The 19,415-nt window shown below is 44.5% G+C and overlaps 1 pseudogene; it reads right to left on the bottom strand.

The window, feature by feature from the left end:
• LOC129817130 (CD109 antigen-like) overlaps positions 1 to 12,766 on the bottom strand; it is a 40,732-nt pseudogene extending 27,966 nt beyond the window's left edge.
• Between the last annotated feature and the right edge of the window lie 6,649 nt (positions 12,767 to 19,415).

A 19,415-nucleotide genomic window follows, 5' to 3' on the forward strand; every position in this document is an offset into this window, starting at 1 on the left:
GCTTCTTACGGAGCCACTCCTTAGTTGCCCTGGCTGTGTGTTTCGGGTCGTTGTCATGCTGGAATACCCAGCCACGACCCATCTTCAATGCTCTTACTGAGGGAAGGAGGTTGTTGGCCAAGATCTCGCGAAACATGGCCCCATCCATCCTTCCTTCAATACGGTGCAGTCATACTGTCCCCTTTGCAGAAAAGCATCCCCAAAGAATGATGTTTCCACCTCCATGCTTCACGGTTGGGATGGTGTTCTTGGGGTTGTACTCATCCTTCTTCTTCCTCCAAACACGGCGAGTGGAGTTTAGACCAAAAAGCTCTATTTTTGTCTCATCAGACCATATGACCTTCTCCCATTCCTCCTCTGGATCATCCAGATGGTCATTGGCAAACTTCAGACGGGCCTGGACATGCGCTGGCTTGAGCAGGGGGACCTTGCCTGCACTGCAGGATTTTAATCCATGACGGCGTAGTGTGTTACTAATGGTTTTCTTTGAGACTGTGGTCCCAGCTCTCTTCAGGTCATTGACCAGGTCCTGCCATGTAGTTCTGGGCTGATCCCTCACCTTCCTCATGATCATTGATGCCCCACGAGGTGAGATCTTGCATGGAGCCCCAGACCGAGGGTGATTGACCGTCATCTTGAACTTCTTCCATTTTCTAATAATTGCGCCAACAGTTGTTGCCTTCTCACCAAGCTGCTTGCCTATTGGCCTGTAGCCCATCCCAGCCTTGTGCAGGACTACAATTTTATCCCTGATGTCCTTACACAGCTCTCTGGTCTTGGCCATTGTGGTGAGGTTGGAGTCTGTTTGATTGAGTGTGTGGACAGGTGTCTTTTATACAGGTAACGAGTTCAAACAGGTGCAGTTAATACAGGTAATGAGTGGAGAACAGGAGAGCTTTTTAAAGAAAAACTAACAGGTCCGTGAGAGCCGGAATTCTTACTGGTTGGTAGGTGATCAAATACTATAAAATGCAAATTAATTACTTAAAAATCATACAATGTGATTTTCTGGATTTTTGCACCTCTACATGCTTTGTAAGTAGGAAAACGTGCAAAATCGGCAGTGTATCAAATACTTGTTCTCCCCACTGTATCTCTCCATGCCCCACATAAGAGTTTTGCTCTTACCCCAGAACACCTTAGCCAACGACGCTCCCTCATACACGTTCAGACTAGTCTCAAGTGCCTGCATATCCTGCTCATCATTTACATTTACATTTACATTTAAGTCATTTAGCAGACGCTCTTATCCAGAGCGACTTACAAATTGGTGCATTCACCTAATGACATCCAGTGGAACAGCCACTTTACAATAGTGCATCTACATCTTTTAAGGGGGGGGGGGGGGCAGAAGGATTGCTTTATCATCATCACAAAAATGTAATCTGCATACGCCGACACAGCTATGCCTGTCAACACGCCCATACATGTCCAGCACACTCCCTACAGTTTCCTGCGTAGGAGGCCCAGAAAAGGCTCAATGGCTAGTGTCTATCACTGCCCTGACAGAGGGAATCCTTGTCTAATGCCCCACCTCACCCAGACTGGCCTACTGAGACCCCCTCCCACCTTTACCATACATAACGCCCAAGCATACATCTTCACACAAGCCAAAAACCCTTCCCCAAACATGACATTAAACAGATACTTATGGTCCACTCTATCAAAAGCTTTCTCTTGGTTTAAGAGACCAGACCAAAGATCACATTAGAAAACCTTTACAAGTCCAACATGTCCCTGATTAAGAACAAGTTCTCCGTGATTGAGCGTCCCGGTACACAATATGTCTGGTCCTTATGTACTATAGAGTCCAGATGGGACTTCAGTCTGTTAGCGAGGACCTTGGCAAATATCTTATAGCCCGCACAGAGCAATGCCACAGGCCTCCAGTTCTTAAGTTTACACAGTCCCCTTTTTTGGCAGGAGAGTCAGAGCTGCCTGACTGCAGCGCATCGGCAACTCTCCTACCCCGACGCACTCACGCAACACACAAACAAAGTCCAGTTCAATTATTCCCCTTTTTTAAAAATAAAAGTCCATCGACCCCCAGTGCATGGCCGGGGACATCTGGGTTACGGCTTCTGCCAGTTCATGGGACAACAGGGGAATGTCCATTTCATCCCTCTGTGCCAGAGAGAGTTTAGGGAGTTCTGCAAACAAAACCTAAATAACACATAGGATCACACAGTTATGTCCTACACAGCTCAATATAAAACTCCACAGTCCGCTCCCACATCTCCCCGCCACAGAGGTCACCCGCCTATCCGATAGCTGCAGTCTTGGCTTCACTGCTCTGTCTTTCCCAACCAAAGGAGGAGGAGCTAGGAGCATCCATCTCCTTGAGCACGGAGCACCTAGCTCTTACAAGTGTTCCCTTTGCTTTAACCTGGAAGAAACTGTCCAGGACCCTACATAATTCAGTTACATAAGCCTGGAGGCCTACATGGCCTTGCCCCACCTGCTCTACCTCCACCACTTCACTAATACTAAGCTTGAGTTCCCCCAATACTCTCCTAGCCTCTGAGGATGAGAGAGCTGTATACTGTTCACAGAAAAGCCAAATTCGGACTTTTCCCACATCCCACCATTGACTCAGAGACTAATACTTATCTCTTCACTGCCTCCACCTTTCCCAAAAGGTCTGGAAACCTGAGCAAAAAGTGGCATCTTGTAAGAGCTTTACGTTAATCTTCCAATAGGATGCCTGCCAAGGCCCTGGTGAAATAGACAGCCGAGCCATGGTTATGTGGTGATCCGAAAAAACCATTGGGAGAATGGTAGCGCCCAAAAGCCTATTGCTCTGATTCCTGGACATGTAAAACCGATCGAGTCGGGCTGCACTCACCCCAGCCCCAAAGACCTTCAACCATGTATACTGTCTTGTGTTAGGATGTCTAGTTCTCCAAACAACCACTAGATCAAACTGCTTCATGATGTTGTCAAACCCTGATCTTTTTCACATGTCTTTGTGCTTGTCTCCACCCCCCTCCAGGTGTTGCCCATCTTCCCCAGTGTATTTATACCGGTGTTCTCTGTCTGTTGCCAGTTCGTCTTGTCAAGCATACCAGCATTTTTCCCATACTCTTGTCCCTGTTTTCTATTTTTCCCGGTGTTGACCATTCTGCCTGCCCTGACCCTGACGTTCTGTACCTTTCGGACTCTGCTCTGGATTACTGACCTCTGCCTGCGCTTGACCTGTCCTTTGCCTACCCCCTGTTTTTGTAATAAACTTTTGTTACTTCAAACTGTCTGCATCTGGGTCTTCTCCTGAGCCGTGATAGATGTCCCTTAACACCCCCACTGAGCCTGAATGAGGCTCCTCCCCATTTCTATATTTTGTCAAATCCATATTTCGTACAGTTCCAGTCCCCGTCGACCACCAGCATCTCCTCATGCACTACCTGTGAGTTCCTGTCTAAGACACCCAAACAGACACGCCCTCTCTCTCCCTGTATTAGACACATACACGTCTAAGGACAAAACCCCTGTTGTTAATTTCTGCTTTTACTACAAGCTGTCTACCCCTATACACTCCTTTGAAGAGCACATTTTTGTGGAGGAGCACATTTTTATGTTCAGACCCAGTGCAAAAAGGACTGCCACCCCTGCACTGACATTTGTTCCATGGCTCAGCACACTTGCCCCTTTCCACCAGAGGCCCCAATCAACTTCATTCAACACATCACTATGCGTCTCCTGCAGAAACAACACCTGTACTTTTTTTGTTTTACATATTCACCCAACAGACTCCTCTTTCCCACATCTCTGGTGAGCCTACCCGAAGAGTCTTCATAAGAAGTGAGCAAAAAGCCAGCAAAGATAGAGACCAATAGCAAAGCACAAAAAGCCCCAGTGTCAGACAAAAACTATTAATCTAAACAGCATCTGAAGGTAGACCCTTTCGCACTGTTGTGATCCACTTCCTCAACCTAAATATTTCCTGGGTGAGAGGACACCATGCCCCTAATTCTCCATAGCGTGTGGTACTGATCTTGCAAACTTTCCAGGATTGCAAAAAAAAACTTCAAGGTGAACCTTTTTCCCTTTAGTCTCATTCAGGAACCTTGACAGTTCCCTCACCGTGTACTTTAATGCCTCTGCCTGACTGGCTGTCAGCTCTGAACCTATTGAGGAGGAGTCTGAAAATAAAGCCTCCTCATTGTCCTCAGACTCACCTTCCTCTTCTCCATCTCCAATCCTGAAAACCTGCCCTTTCTCTCTAGTCGGGGCCTCTCCCCCAGCATCAGGCAAAGGTTCCTTAGTGCCTTTGACAACACCAGCCTATCCGCTCCCACCTCCTTTCTTCTCCCCCGTTTTCCTCTTAAGCTTGACACACTCCTCCACCGCCCCTAGTCGCTTGCCCTTCCCCACTATACTCAAATCAAACTTTCTTTGTCACATGCGCCGAATACAACAAGTGTAGACCTTGCCATGAAATGCTTACTTACAAGCCCTTAAACAACAGTGCAGTTCAAGAAGAGTTAAGAAAATATTTACCAAATAAACTAAAGTAAAAAAATAAAAAAATAACATAACAATAACGAGGCTATATACAGGGGGTACCGGTACCGAGTCAGTGTTTCAGGGGTACAGGTTAGTTGAGATAATTTGTACATGTAGGTAGGGGTGAAGTGACTATGCATAGGTAATGAACAGCGAGTAGCAGCAGTGTACAAAGCAAATGGAGGGGTGGTGTCAATGTAAATAGTCCGGTGTCCATTTGATTAATTGTTCAGGAGTCTTATGGCTTGTGGGTAGAAGCTGTTAAGGAGCCTTTTGGTCCTAGACTTGGTGCTCCGGTACCAAGAGCCATGCGGTAGCAGAGAAAACAGTCTATGACAAGGGTGACTAGAGTCTCTGACAATTCTATGGGCTTTCCTCTGACACCACCTATTATACATGTCCTGGATGGCAGAAGCTTTGCCCCAGTGATATATTGGGCCATACGCAATACCCACTGTAGTGCCTTATGGTCAGATGCCGAGCAGTTGCCATACCAGGTGGTGAGGCAACCAGCCAGGATGCTCTCGGTGGTGCAGATGTAGAACTGAGGATCTGGGGATCCATGCCAAATCTTTTCAGTCTACTGAGGGGTTAAAGGATTTGTCGTGCCCTCTTCACGACTGCCTTGGTGTGTTTGGACCATGATAGTTTGTTGACCCTCTCCACTACAGCCCAGTCGATGAGAATGGGGGCCTGTTCGGCCCGCCTTTTCCTGTAGTCCACAATCAGTTCCGTTGTCTTGCTCACATTGAGGGTGAGCGTGTTGTCCTGGCACCACACTGCCAGTTCTCTGACCTCCTCCCTATAGGCTGTCTCATCGTTGTCGGTGATCAGGCCTACCACTGTTGTGTCATCAACAAACTTAATGATGGTGTTGGAGTCGTGTTTGGCCACACAGTCGTGGGTGAACAGGGAGTACAGAAGGGGACTAAGTACATACCCCTGAGTGGCCCCTGTGTTGAGGATCAGCGTGACAGGCCCGTCAGGAAGACCAGGATCCAGTTGCAGAGGGAAGTGTTAAGTCCCAGGGTCCTTAGCTTAGTGATGAGCTTCGTGCGCACTATGGTGTTGAACGCTGAGCTGTAGTCATCTGTGGATCTGTTGGAGCGGTATGCGAATTGGAGTGGCTTTAGGGTATCCGGGAGGATGGTGTTGATGTGATGTGAGCCATGTGAGCATGTGAGTGCTACGGGTTGGTAATCATTTAGGCAGGCTACCATTGCTTCCTTGGGCACAGGGACTATGGTGGTCTGCTTGAAACATGTAGGTATTACAGACTAAGTCAGGGAGAGGTTGAAAATGTTAGTGAAGATACTTCCCAGTTGGTCCGCGCATGCTTTGAGTATACGTCCTGGTGATCCGTCTGGCCCCACGGCTTTGTGAATGTTGACCTGTTTAAAGGTCTTGTTCACATCGGCTACCGAGAGCGTTATCACAGAGTCATCCAGAACAGCTGGTGCTCTCGTGCATGCTTCAATGTTGCTTGCCTCGAACCGAGCATAAAAGGCATTTAGCTCATCTGGTATGCTAGCATCACTGGGCAGCTCGCGTCTAGGTTTCCCTTTGTAGTCTGTAATAGTTTTCAAGCCCTGCCACATCCGACAAGTGTCAGAACCAGTGTAGTAGGATTCAATCTTAGTCCTGTATTGTTTGATGGTTCGTCTGAGGGCATAGCAGGATTAGCCTTTGCTGCCTGCATCTCATTGCCCCCTGGACGTTGACCTTGATATCCCCCACTGGTGCTTGTACCCTCACCTTGTCTACAGCCTTTATGTGGACACACAAAGCTCTTATGGACCAAATCTCCACACTCAAAGCACCGTAGACGATCTGTGCTGGCAAACCCCACGCAGAGCTCCTCCCCATGCCCCACTTTAAAATGCACATTTAACTTTTGCTCATTATTATTCAGAAACATGAACACTTGCCTCTGGAACCAAACAAGATGCTTAACAGCATCTGTCTGAAAACCTGCCGACAGTACACAAAAAACGCTAGCAAACTTACCAAACCGACTCAGCTTTTTCCAGATTTAATAATCCGTAATAAACAGAGGCAGATTCCCAACTACCACCCAAGTCGAAGAAGTCGAAAGAGGAGAAATCGGCACCAACACATGCCTTACAAATATTCCACTAGCAATCAGCCTACTCCCGAGTGGTGCAGCGGTCTACATTCCAGGCTGTATCACATCCGGTCGTGATTGGGAGTCCCACCGGGCAGCATACAATTGGCCGGGTTAGGGTTTGGCCGGGGTAGGCAGTCATTGTAAATATAATAATTTGTTCTTAACTGGCTTGCCTAGTTAAATAAAGGTTAAATAAAATTACAAATGTAATAAATATTCACTATTTTCATGAACACAACCACAGCTCTGTTCATTCTGAATGAGGAATGTATAAATTCAGCTCTTACCTGTTCGCCAACCATGAGCAGAACCTCCTCCACCTTAACTCCATTCTCAGGAACACACCTGAATCAATTCCTTAACTCCATTCTCAGGAACACACCTGAATCAATTCCTTAACTCCATTCTCAGGAACACACCTGAATCAATTCCTTAACTCCATTCTCAGGAACACACCTGAATCAATTCCTTAACTCCATTCTCAGGAACACACCTGAATCAATTCCTTAACTCCATTCTCAGGAACACACCTGAATCAATTCCTTAACTCCATTCTCAGGAACACACCTGAATCAATTCCTTAACGACAGCATCTCCTCCGTGCTAGGCTGTGAAGCCATCGTGCACACCACACTGTTTAAACCCCAGGAAACTAAAACTCTGTCCTCTTCCTCCCTAACTTTGAAAAAAAATGGTGCTTCTGTTCCCAACCAAGGAGGGCCTACAGCAGCACCTATATCTTCTGCACAGATTCTGTCAGACCTGGTCCAGTTGCCAGGACCACAAATACAAATTCCATCACCGTTGACCTAGAGCACACAAAAAGTCTCACAGGTAACTTCCAAGAAGCTGAGAGAGACAAGGCAAGAAAGGTCTTCTATGCCATCAAAAGGAACATAAAATTCGACATACCAATTGGGATCTGGCTAAAAGCCATCACCTACAGAAAGATGAACCTGGAGAAGAGTCCCCTAAGCAAGCTGGTCCTGGGGCTCTGTTCACAAACACACAAATCCCACAGTTTATGGTGGTGACGTTGGGTCCGGGTGCCGCCGCCGATGGAACCGGGGGTTCCTCAGCGTGCTCGTCGGGCTTCCACGCCTTAGCTGGCTCGGGAGGTTTCCTTGCCTCGGTTGGCTCGGCAGGCTCCCATCCCACGTCATTCCTCAGCGTGCTCGTCGGGCTTCCACGCCTTAGCTGGCTCGGGAGGTTTCCTTGCCTCGGTTGGCTCGGCAGGCTCCCATCCCACGTCATTCCATGACATCCCACGTCATTCCACACGTCATGACGTTGGGTCCGGGTGCCGCCGCCGATGGAACCGGGGGTTCCTCAGCGTGCTCGTCGGGCTTCCACGCCTTAGCTGGCTCGGGAGGTTTCCTTGCCTCGGTTGGCTCGGCAGGCTCCCATCCCACGTCATTCCTCAGCGTGCTCGTCGGGCTTCCACGCCTTAGCTGGCTCGGGAGGTTTCCTTGCCTCGGTTGGCTCGTCGGGCTCCGACACCTCAGCCAGCTCTTTGATAGGTTGACTAGAGTGACAGATGCACCACTCTTTAGTGTTCCATTTCTAGAAGGGTAAGAAAATAACCACACGGCTGCTGACCATAAAAAGACAAAGAAGTGTTTCCAAATTTCGTTATTTTCACAAGAAATCTATGATTCAACTTGTTTGAGGCTTTGGGCTTTGCTTGTCATTCTGTGTCAGTTTTTCCATGGAGGGAAGGTACTAATAAAATGCTCATAAAAAGTAAAATATGTTGTTAATATGCTCGTTATAAGACCATAGGAACGTAGTTTGGGTTCACCAGCTTGTGAGTGGAGTGGAAGAGGTCAAGCTTGATGTGTTTACATATCGACTGCAGTCACTTGAGCTATCCGACTTCTCTCAACAGCTGCAGGGAAGGTGAATGCCATGTCTCTGGAAAGGCTTTCCTCTGACCTCACTGGCTCCAGAAACATGGTATTTGAAAATTACTGCTCAAGCCCTTCAGCATACCAAAACAACAAGGATGAAAAATGATTACACACAAACAAACATTGACGTGTAATACAACCCAGGCGAGACGGAGCGAGGTCCTTTGAAGAAGTTTAACAAGAACAAGATTTGTGTGTTAGAGTCACAGATGTATCAGCTGAAATAACCAACAACTTTAATTGATACTCCAATTAGGAGAAAAGAGAAATTGCTTTCGCTGACCGCTAAGTTTATTGAAGTAAAGTGAAACTTTTTATGTGTTTTGTACATTGACCAGAACCATCTTGCGGACGGCGTCTGAGGCCACAGAGGAGATGGGGATCTCCCCCAGGACCAGTGGCCTGATGGGAAATAGGGCAGAGGTTCCGTTCTGACTCCCCACAGACACTGTGCGTGTACTGGCTTTAGAGAGATCCTCATTGTCCGGTAAGACAAACTCAAATTAGTGACTCTGAGCAACAATCACCATGACCTAGCAGAACATAATAAGAAAAAGCAAGGAGAAAAATAAAGAGACAAGAGGAAAGTCACCCAGATTAAAATACATGGAATGTATGGACAGACAAATGTATCTGTTCTTTACCCCATATGATAAAAACAACATGACGTGTCACCATTGTGTCGCAACAATATTACAGATTAGAACTATGATAAAAGGACTGTCTCGTGTCCTGCTCCACATAGTGGTGATAGTTCTGGGCTAAATCCATGTTGGATTAATGGGCTCAATGCTTTGATACCTCTAGCATGACCCTAGAGGTGTTTGGTGCCGGTGATCATTATAAAGATAAAACAAACTGACCAAAACTGGTTAATTCTAGTTCTGAATGCTTCTCCACTACAGGAGTATAACATTTGTGAATATGATACAGTAAATAATATCAAAGTGGCTATGCCAGACAGACATCTGCGAGCGGCATTGACTACAGTGAGGGCAGCTCACCTCAAGCTTCTCTTCCAGCTAGTTGAAGAGAGTGACATCCACAAGCAGCAGCTCACCTCGGATTATGAAAGCAGGTAGATTCAAGGACAGGAAGAAGTCCTGGAACATGTTGAACTGAAAACACAAAAGAGTATATAGAGTAGAGTAGAAACAGTGACTTAGAGGGTGCCAATGATGCAGATGGGTGTGTGTGTGTGATGATATAGTACCTCAGCAGGGATCTCAGTGATGCCCATGCCCAGGTCAGCAGACATGACGAAGGCAGTGGCTACACAGGAAGTGATGCAGTCTGTAAACAGTTAGAGGGAACTCAGCCGTGGCAGAATCTCTGTTGAAAAGACAAAGCGAGGCATGTAGTCGGTAAACGTAGGATTAATGCATGTACAGTATATTGAAATGACTCATTCACGTGTCTCTTTGTCCCCTTGCTCCAGGAGTGTTTCCGTGTGTGTCCACCCCAGCTGTATGTGTTACAGAACATGGCTCCTGTCCATCACTCTGTGTTGTTGTCTAGCCACAGTCATGTGTCGGGGAAGTCTCCTGCACCTGGTCCATATCATCAACCTCACCACCAAGGAGTTATTGAAATACAGTAAGCCCTGCACAGCCAAGACAAGTACTGTATATAGGCGTACTGAGTAGTTTTTGTGCTGCATCTCAAAACTTGCGGAATTCAGGTCTCAACTGCTCCCCCATCTTCTCCAACTTGGCATCTGTCAAAACCATGAGGACAGACGTCTGGGAAATTACAGACAACATCACAAAGGACATAAGCAACATGCACATTTTCATAGGAATGTGACATAACATGTGTGATAGCGTCAAGGCATCTGATATGCCTGTCAAGGTCACAGCTAACTACCGTAAAGATGGAGTAGAGATCTCCCATTTGCATGGTGCCGGGGGGGGGGTGGTCTGTCTTCTGCATGCCGTACTCTGCCAACTCCTCCAGCACCTGAGAAAAGAACACCATCATTCACCAAAGCCCGCTACAATTACAACCCACAAAACACAACAAAACCGCTTGAATCAAAAAGTGTATTGTTCAAACCAGCTTGGTCAGGTTCAGAACAGCCTGTTTGTATTGACTGTTTACAACTGATGGATACTTGGGTGGGGGCAATAGATAGTGTTCCATAGGTGTACCTGGAAGGGGTATTACAGTAAATCATTAAACATATGTGTGGTGAATATTGAAAGTCAGCCATTGAAAAGCTGTAGTGAATCACAAAATGATGAAGAACTTGCCCTAGACAGTAGTGTCATCACTGGTGCTGTCTGGTCCATGGATCACACCTAGACAGTAGTGTCATCACTGGTGCTGTCTGGTCCATGGATCACACCTAGACAGTAGTGTCATCACTGGTGCTGTCTGGTCCATGGATCACACCTAGACAGTAGTGTCATCACTGGTGCTGTCTGGTCCATGGATCACACCTAGACAGTAGTGTCATCACTGGTGCTGTCTGGTCCATGGATCACACCAGACAGTAGTGTCATCACTGGTGCTGTCTGGTCCATGGATCACACCAGACAGTAGTGTCATCACTGGTGCTGTCTGGTCCATGGATCACAGAATGCATCACACTCTTTTGGAAAACAAACAATCTCTTTAAAAACAAGAAGCAAACAGTATATTACTGATTAACACTACCGTTCAAAAGTTTGGGGTCACCTAGACGTTTCCTTGTTTTGAAAGAAAAGCAAATTTTTTCTCCATTAAAATAACATCAAATTGATCAGAAATACAGTGTAGACATTGTTAATGTTGTAAATGCCTATTGTAGCTGGAAACGGCAGATCTTTTATGGAATATCTACATAGGCGTACAGAGGCCCATTATCAGCAACCATCACTCCTGTGTTCCAATGGCACGTTGCGTTAGCTAATATAAGTTTATAATTTAAAAGGCTAATTGATCATTAGAAAACCCTTTTACAATTATGTTAGCACAGCTGAAAACTATTGTTCTGATTAAAGAAGCAATGAAACTGGCCTTCTTTAGACTAGTTGAGTATCTGGAGCATCAGCATTTGTGGGTCGATTACAGGCTCAAAATGACCAGAAACAAAGAACTTTCTTCTGAAACTCGTCAGTCTATTCATGTTCTGAGAAATGAAGGCTATTCCATGCGAGAAATTGCAAAGAAACTGAAGATCTCGTACAACACTATGTACTAATTCCCTTCACAGAACAGCGCAAACTGGCTCTAACCAGAATAGAAAGAGGAGTGGGAGGCCCCGGTGCACAACTGAGCAAGAGGACAAGTATATTAGAGTGTCTAGTTTGAGAAACAGGCGCCTCACAAGTCCTCAACTGGCAGCTTCATGAAATATTACCCGCAAAACACCAGCCTCAACGTCAACAGTGAAGAGGAGACTCCTCTGTAAAGTGTCTGTTTTCTTTTGTCCATCTTAATCTTTTCTTTTTATTGGCCAGTCTGAGATATGGCTTTTTCTTTGCAACTCCGCCTAGAAGGCCAGCATCCCGGAGTCGCCTCTTCACTGTTGACATTGAGACTGGTGTTTTGCGGGTACTATTTAATGAAGCTGCCAAACTTTTGAACGGTAGTGTATGTGGCAGTCACTTTCACACATGTTTTTAATGCTGTTTTTTTGGTGATGTCATGGTGTGAGTGTGGCCAGTGTGGCCTTATTCACCACCAGGATCCCCATCAGCGACCGGGGCTCAGCCACAGACACCTTGAGGGAAACCTCATCAGCAGGCCCTGTCCTCACTCCAGCTCAGAGACAACCTGACAGACAGAGGTCACAGGTCATACTATCACACCTCAACATACTGGGACAGGATAGCAAAGTAAGGATAATGAATTACTATGCTGCTGAACTGAACTGAATGTAACCTATTCTAATGATTACATTTAGAGATATGATGAAGGACACTGGGTGTTTTTATCTGCTCCTTGACCTGGTGCAGGACTACAAATGTTTAAAGTAAAATAACATATGACAATTAGCTTGTTTTTTAGAACTTGGGCAATGGGAACATGCCGTGCATCATTGATGATCTCTCCATCTGAATGTACACAGTAGATAACAACCTAGTCCAAGGGAGCCCAAGACTCCTCAGAGGTCAGGGAGAGAGAAGCAGAGATACCCGTGTCTGAAGACAGCACCTGGCCCCTGGACATCACCTGGAGACAGGGGGGATGCTAAGGTACTTACCACATAGTGGAACTGAAGTGTCAACTGGAGTGGTACATCAACCGTCAAAGAGTAAAGTTTGGTTTATCACATACAGTTGAAGTCGGAAGTTCACATACACTTTAGCCAAATACATTTAAACTCAGCTTTTCGCAATTCCTGACATTTAATCCTAGTTAAAGTTCCCTGTCTTAGTTCAGTTACGATCACCACTTTATTAGGAATGTGAAATGTCAGAATAATAGCAGAGAAGAATTTACTCTTTTCTTTCATCACATTCCCAGTGGGTCAGAAGTTTACATACACTCAACTAGTATTTGGTAGCATTGCCTTTAAATTGTTTAACTTGGGTCAAACGTTTCAGGAAGCCTTCCACAAGCTTCCCACAATAAGTTGGGTGAATGTTGGCCCATTTCTCCTGACAGAGCTGGTGTAACTGAGTCAGGTTTGTAGGCCTCCTTGCTCGCACACGCTTTTCCAGTTCTGCCCACAAATTTTCTATAGGATTGAGGTCAGGGCTTTGTGATGGCCACTCCAATACCTTGACTTTGTTGTCCTTAAGCCATTTTGCCACAACTTTGGAAGTATGCTAGGGGTCATTGTCCATTTGGAAAACCATTTACGACCAAGCTTTAACTTCCTGACTGATGTCTTGAGATGTTGCTTCAATATATCCACATAATTTTCCTCCTCATGATGCCATCTATTTTGTGAAGTGCACCAGTCCCTCCTGCAGCAAAGCACCCCCACAACATGATGCCACCCCCGTGCTTCACGGTTGGGATGGTGTTCTTCGGAATGCAAGCCTCCCACTTTTTCCACTAAACATAACAATAGTCATTATGGCCTAACAGTTTCATCAGACCAGAATACATTTTTCCAAAAAGTACGATCTTTGTCCCCATGTGCAGTTGTAAACCGTAGTCTGGCTTTTTTAATGGCGGTTTTGGAGCAGTGGCTTCTTTCTTGCTGAGCGGCCTTTCAGGTTATGTCGATATAGGACTCGTTTTACTGTGGATATAGCTTTTTGTACCTGTTTCCCCCAGCATCTTCACAAGGTCCTTTGCTGTTGTTCTGGGATTGATTTGCACTTTTCGCACCAAAGTACGTTCATCTCTAGGAGACAGAACGTGTCTCCTTCCGGAGCAGTATGACGGCTGTGTGGTCCCATGGTGTTCATACTTGCGTACTATTGTTTGTACAGATGAACATGGTACCTTCAGGCGTTTGGAAATTGCTCCCAAGGATGAACCAGACTTGTGGAGGTCTACAATTTTTTTTCTGAGGTCTGGCTGATTTCTTTAGATTTTCCCATGATGTCAAGCAAAGAGGCACTGAGTTTGAAGGTAGGCCTTGAAATACATCCACAGGTACACCTCCAATTGACTCAAATTATGCCAATTAGCCTTCCAGAAGCTTCTAAAGCCATGACATCATTTTCTGGAATTTTCCAAGCTATTTAAAGGCAGTCAACTTAGTATATGTAAACTTCTGACCCACTGGAATTGTGATACAGTGAATTATAAGGGAAATAATCTGTCTGTAAACAATTGTTGGAAAAATTACTTGTGTCATGCACAAAGTAGATGTCCTAACCGACTTGCCAAAACTATAGTTTGTTAACAAGAAATTTGTGGATTTGTTTAAAAAACAAGTTTTAATGACTCCAACCTAAGTGTATGTAAACGTCCGACTTCAACTTTAGGTAGGGGTAAAGTGACTTGATAATAAATAGCGAGTAGCAGCAGAGTTAAAAAAAAAAGGGGGGGGGGGGGGGGGGGGTCAATGCAAATAGTCCGGATGGCCATTTGATTATGGTTATGATGAAGACTATTGTCACGATTGAGGACATTGAGGGTCTCTATCAGCACCAGCCCTCAGCACCTCAAACCTGGGCAGCACTGAAGCAAACACACAGGACATTAATGTTAATGGATTACAATCACACACTACCTCAGCAAAGCTTTCAAAAAGTGTATTTTCTTTCAAGGTATATGGAAGTACACAATCTGTATCTCTCAATCACAGCATATTTAGTTACAGTCTAAATGTACCAAATTGACTGTGTTTGGTTTATGTAAATAAATAAATGAACAAAATGTCAGGGGAACGAGTTCACCTGTAGTCCAAATTAGGCTGAATAACAACCAGGTCCATGGCAGTGATGTCAGTGAGTGTCCTGTGGTGGGTCCTCTAACTACAGTTGAAGTCGGAAGTTTACATACACTTAGGTTGCAGTCATTAAAAATTGTTTTTCAACCACTCTATATCGACATAACCTGAAAGGCCGCTCAGCAAGGAAGAAGCCACTGCTCCAAAACCGCCATAAAAAAGCCAGACTACGGTTTGCAACTGCACATGGGGACAAAGATCGTACTTTTTGGAGAAATGTCCTATGGTCTGATGAAACAAAAATAGAACTGTTTGGCCATAATGACCATCGTTATGTTTGGATGAAAAAGGGGGATGCTTGCAAGCCGAAGAACACCATCTCAACCGTGAAGCACGGGGGTGGCAGCATCATGTTGTGGGGGTGCTTTGCTGCAGGAGGGACTGATGCACTTCACAAAATAGATGGCTTCATGAGGAGGAAAATTATGTGGATATATTGAAGAAACATCTCAAGACATCAGTCAGGAAGTTAAAGCTTGGTCGCAAATGGGTCTTCCAAATGGACAATGACCCCAAGCATACTTCCAAAGTTGTGGCAAAATGGCTTAAGGACAACAAGTGAAGGTATTCGAGTGGCCGTCACAAAGCCCTGACCTCAATCCTATAGAACATTTGTGGGCAGAACTGAAAAAGAATGTGCGAGCAAGGAGGCCTACAAATCCTGTCAGGAGGAATGGGCCAAAATTCACCCAACTTATTGTGGGCAACTTGTGGAAGGCTACCCAAAATGTTTGACCCAAGTTAAACAATTTAAAGGCAATGTTACCAAATACTAATTGAGTGTATTTAAACTTCTGACCCACTGGGAATGTGATGAAAGAATTAAAAGCGGAAATAAATCATTCTCTCTACTATTATTCTGACATTTCACATTCTTAAAATAAAGTGGTGATCGTAACTGACCTAAGACAGGGAATTTCTACTAGGATTAAATGTCAGGAATTGTGAAAAACTGAGTTTAAATGTATTTGGCTAAGGTGTATGTAAACTTTCGACTTCAACTGTATCTTATGAACAATATAGGGAGGAATCAGAACTTAGGGAAAAGGTCAAGGCGCCTTAACTTAACTATCATTTAACGTTGATGAAAGCACCCTTACCATGAATTGCTTTTCACTCACAAGTTCCCGTAACACAGAGAGACAATGCGAGGGATAACCACATTTCAGCACACTGACAAATGAACTCTGGTTATAGTTTTTTTCTGCCCCTTTGACAGTAAGACTTCAAGCTGCTGGACAGTTTGAGTTTGGTTTTAGTTATCTACTCTATAATGATTAAAACAACTAAGGAGGGTTTTGTGTTGTAGTTCACAGAAGACACGTTTCACAGTAGACAATTTTAAATAACACTAATTCATAGTTAGTATTTAGTGTCAATTCATCCTAATGATGAAAACATTTCCAGACAAAAAACACATTCAAACCCCAAGGCTATCTGTGAACAATGGTTTGCAGAATGAAATGCAGAATTGTCCAGATGAAATGTAGCCGGCATCATCCTGAAAAGCTTTAATGAAGATGTAATAGCAACTCAATGTGTTTTTGAGCAGAAAAATGTTGGCATGGTCCTTTCAAATTTAATAGGAGTCACATTGATGGAAGTCACAACGGTCCACTTGCCAAGGGGTGGATTCTCAGACAGCTGCTGAAACTCTTTGGACAAAACCCCCAGAACTCTGTCCAATGACAACCACTGCCAGATTATGTTTGCCTTGGGATCCTGGCTCACGCAATTTGAAAAGAAAATGAGAATTATCAACTGTCCATCACAGTTCCATTTCCCAAGGTTCTTTTATCTGGCTGCTATCACTTCCACACTGGATGTTCATACAATACCCCCTTGGTATGTTACCTAGTAACATACACCTTAATGATAATATTGATCTTTAAAAAAATAATTTAAAAAAAAATGGAACTTTTATTCTTATTTACAATGACGGCCTACCGCGGCCAAACCCGGACGACACTGGGCCAATTGTTCGCCGCCCTATGGGACTCCCAATCATGGCCAGGTGTGATACAACCTGGAATCGAACCAGGGAATGAGATGCAGTGCTTTAGACCGCTGCGCCACTCGGGAGCCCAAATGTTGAGTTGATCTTGCTTTTATGTGGCTGGGTGAATGGACACTGCCATGATCTTCACAACCTGCCGAGGCCTGTAGATGGCCTTGTCTGTCTGAATAAATGTGGACAATGGCAGAATAGGTCAAAGGTCAAAGTGGGTCAGGAGGAAGCAGTATTCAACTACTCTGGCAAACACGAATCTGGGTAAAGGAGTGTTTGTTCTCTCAGACACAATGGTGGATGGTGATACCTGATTTACTTTATTATGTTTGTGGTTGTTTTGCCTCTTTGCCTCTTGTTTTGTATATGCTACACCTGGCAAAAGATAGCCTGAGAAGGCTTGGATCAGGTGTATCTTTTCATGTCTCTGTAAACAAGACAGCGTGGGACCTCAGAGTTAATTACCAAAACTCAAGAGGCATTTTCTATGTGCCTGTGATCGGCAATACTGTGATCAGTTGATAGATTTGTATCGTCATTCATACCATGTAAATATGATAGCTTTGAGTGAGTCGGATCAATGCAATAACAATGCCTGTAACATCTAATTGCTACTTTTATTTAATTTATATTTTTCATATTGTATTGGCATGCACATTATACATATCAGAAAAATTAATACTTACTTGGGAAAGAACCAGCAGCTCAATATAACCTTTATAAAGTTGGATAAAGAAAAAGGGAAGTTTATCATCAATTGATTTACAGAACTGGGAGTAATACAAAATCATTATAGCAGAAAATGCAAGGTTGCTGCTTGGTGTGTGAAACAAAAGGCAAGCAAACATTTATAAACATTTATAGAAAATGTTGAGTTGAAAATAATATACCTCCTTGAATTATGGTTGGGTGTGAGGCTACAGTATTGTTACCATTAACAATCTCAGTGATGGTGAGGATAGTGACTGATATTGTGATGGGGCACCAGGCCTTAGCACCCTCGGAACAGAGATCAGGTATGAAGGGCTGGGGGCCGGGCTGGGGTTGAAAGAGGAAAGACGATAGCGAAATTAGAAAATAGGGGAGGCAATTCAACCATTTTGAATCCCCTTTAACGACAAATAAGTATCTTCTATAATGGAAAAAGTATGGGATTACAAATACATTTGTCTAGAATACTTTTGAAGTGCTATATTTTACCATACCTTGGGGTGAAAACAACAAATAATACAAGAAATCCAAATGCTTGAAACCACTCCATTTGCCTGAACCACACAGCAATGTGCTTCATTGATCAATGGAACCAAGTTGTTTCTGTGACAGTCTCCATACCTGTGCTAAAGTAACTCCACCAACTACACCAAAGAGAATTTCTAGGGAAAAAACACCTCCCTTAAAAAAAGATATGTTCCTGTTAAAAAACATGTTCTTGTTCAATAAATATTTTTCTGTTGTGAAAATTTAAGTTAAATTCCAGCAATTAGATTGTCATTGGCTACTTAACCAGGTATGTTTTTTCCATGTAGCTAATGGTTTTTCATTTGGCTAATGAATGATTCAGCTATCTATTTGGTTGTGATTGCATTTTTGCAAAGTAATTCAATAATATTTAATTAATTTACCAGCAGAATGTTTTTGATGGCTTATTTGTACAAATCATCGAAATGTCATTCTAGACATGGCTCGTCATCATTATATTTTCTCATCTTTGGACTCCCGAGTGGGGCAGGGGTCTAAGGCACTGCATCTCAGTGCTTGAGGAGTCGCTACAGACTCCCTGGTTCGATTCCAGGCTGTATCACAACCGGCCATGATTGGGAGTCACATAGGGCGGCGCACAATTGATCCAGTGTTTCCGGGTTTGGCCGGTGTAGGCTGCCATTGTAAATAAGAATTTGTTCTTAACTGACTTGCCTAGTTAAAGAAAGGTAAAAAATATATACACTGCTCAAAAAAATAAAGGGAACACTTAAACAACACAATGTAACTCCAAGTCAATCACACTTCTGTGAAATCAAACTGTCCACTTAGGAAGCAACACTGATTGACAATAAATTTCACATGCTGTTGTGCAAATGGAATAGACAAAAGGTGGACATTATTGGCAATTAGCAAGACACCCCCCAAAACAGGAGTGATTCTGCAGGTGGTGACCACAGACCACTTCTCAGTTCCTATGCTTCCTAGCTGATGTTTTGGTCACTTTTGAATGCTGGCGGTGCTTTCACTCTAGTGGTAGCATGAGACGGAGTCTACAACCCACACAAGTGGCTCAGGTAGTGCAGCTCATCCAGGATGGCACATCAATGCGAGCTGTGGCAAGAAGGTTTGCTGTGTCTGTCAGCGTAGTGTCCAGAGCATGGAGGCGCTACCAGGAGACAGGCCAGTACATCAGGAGACGTGGAGGAGGCCGTAGGAGGGCAACAACCCAGCAGCAGGACCGGTACCTCCGCCTTAGTGCAAGGAGGTGCACTGCCAGAGCCCTGCAAAATGACCTCCAGCAGGCCACAAATGTGCATTTGTGCA

This window comes from Salvelinus fontinalis, chromosome 20, assembly GCF_029448725.1.
Source record: "Salvelinus fontinalis isolate EN_2023a chromosome 20, ASM2944872v1, whole genome shotgun sequence".
Lineage (NCBI taxonomy): Eukaryota > Metazoa > Chordata > Actinopteri > Salmoniformes > Salmonidae > Salvelinus > Salvelinus fontinalis.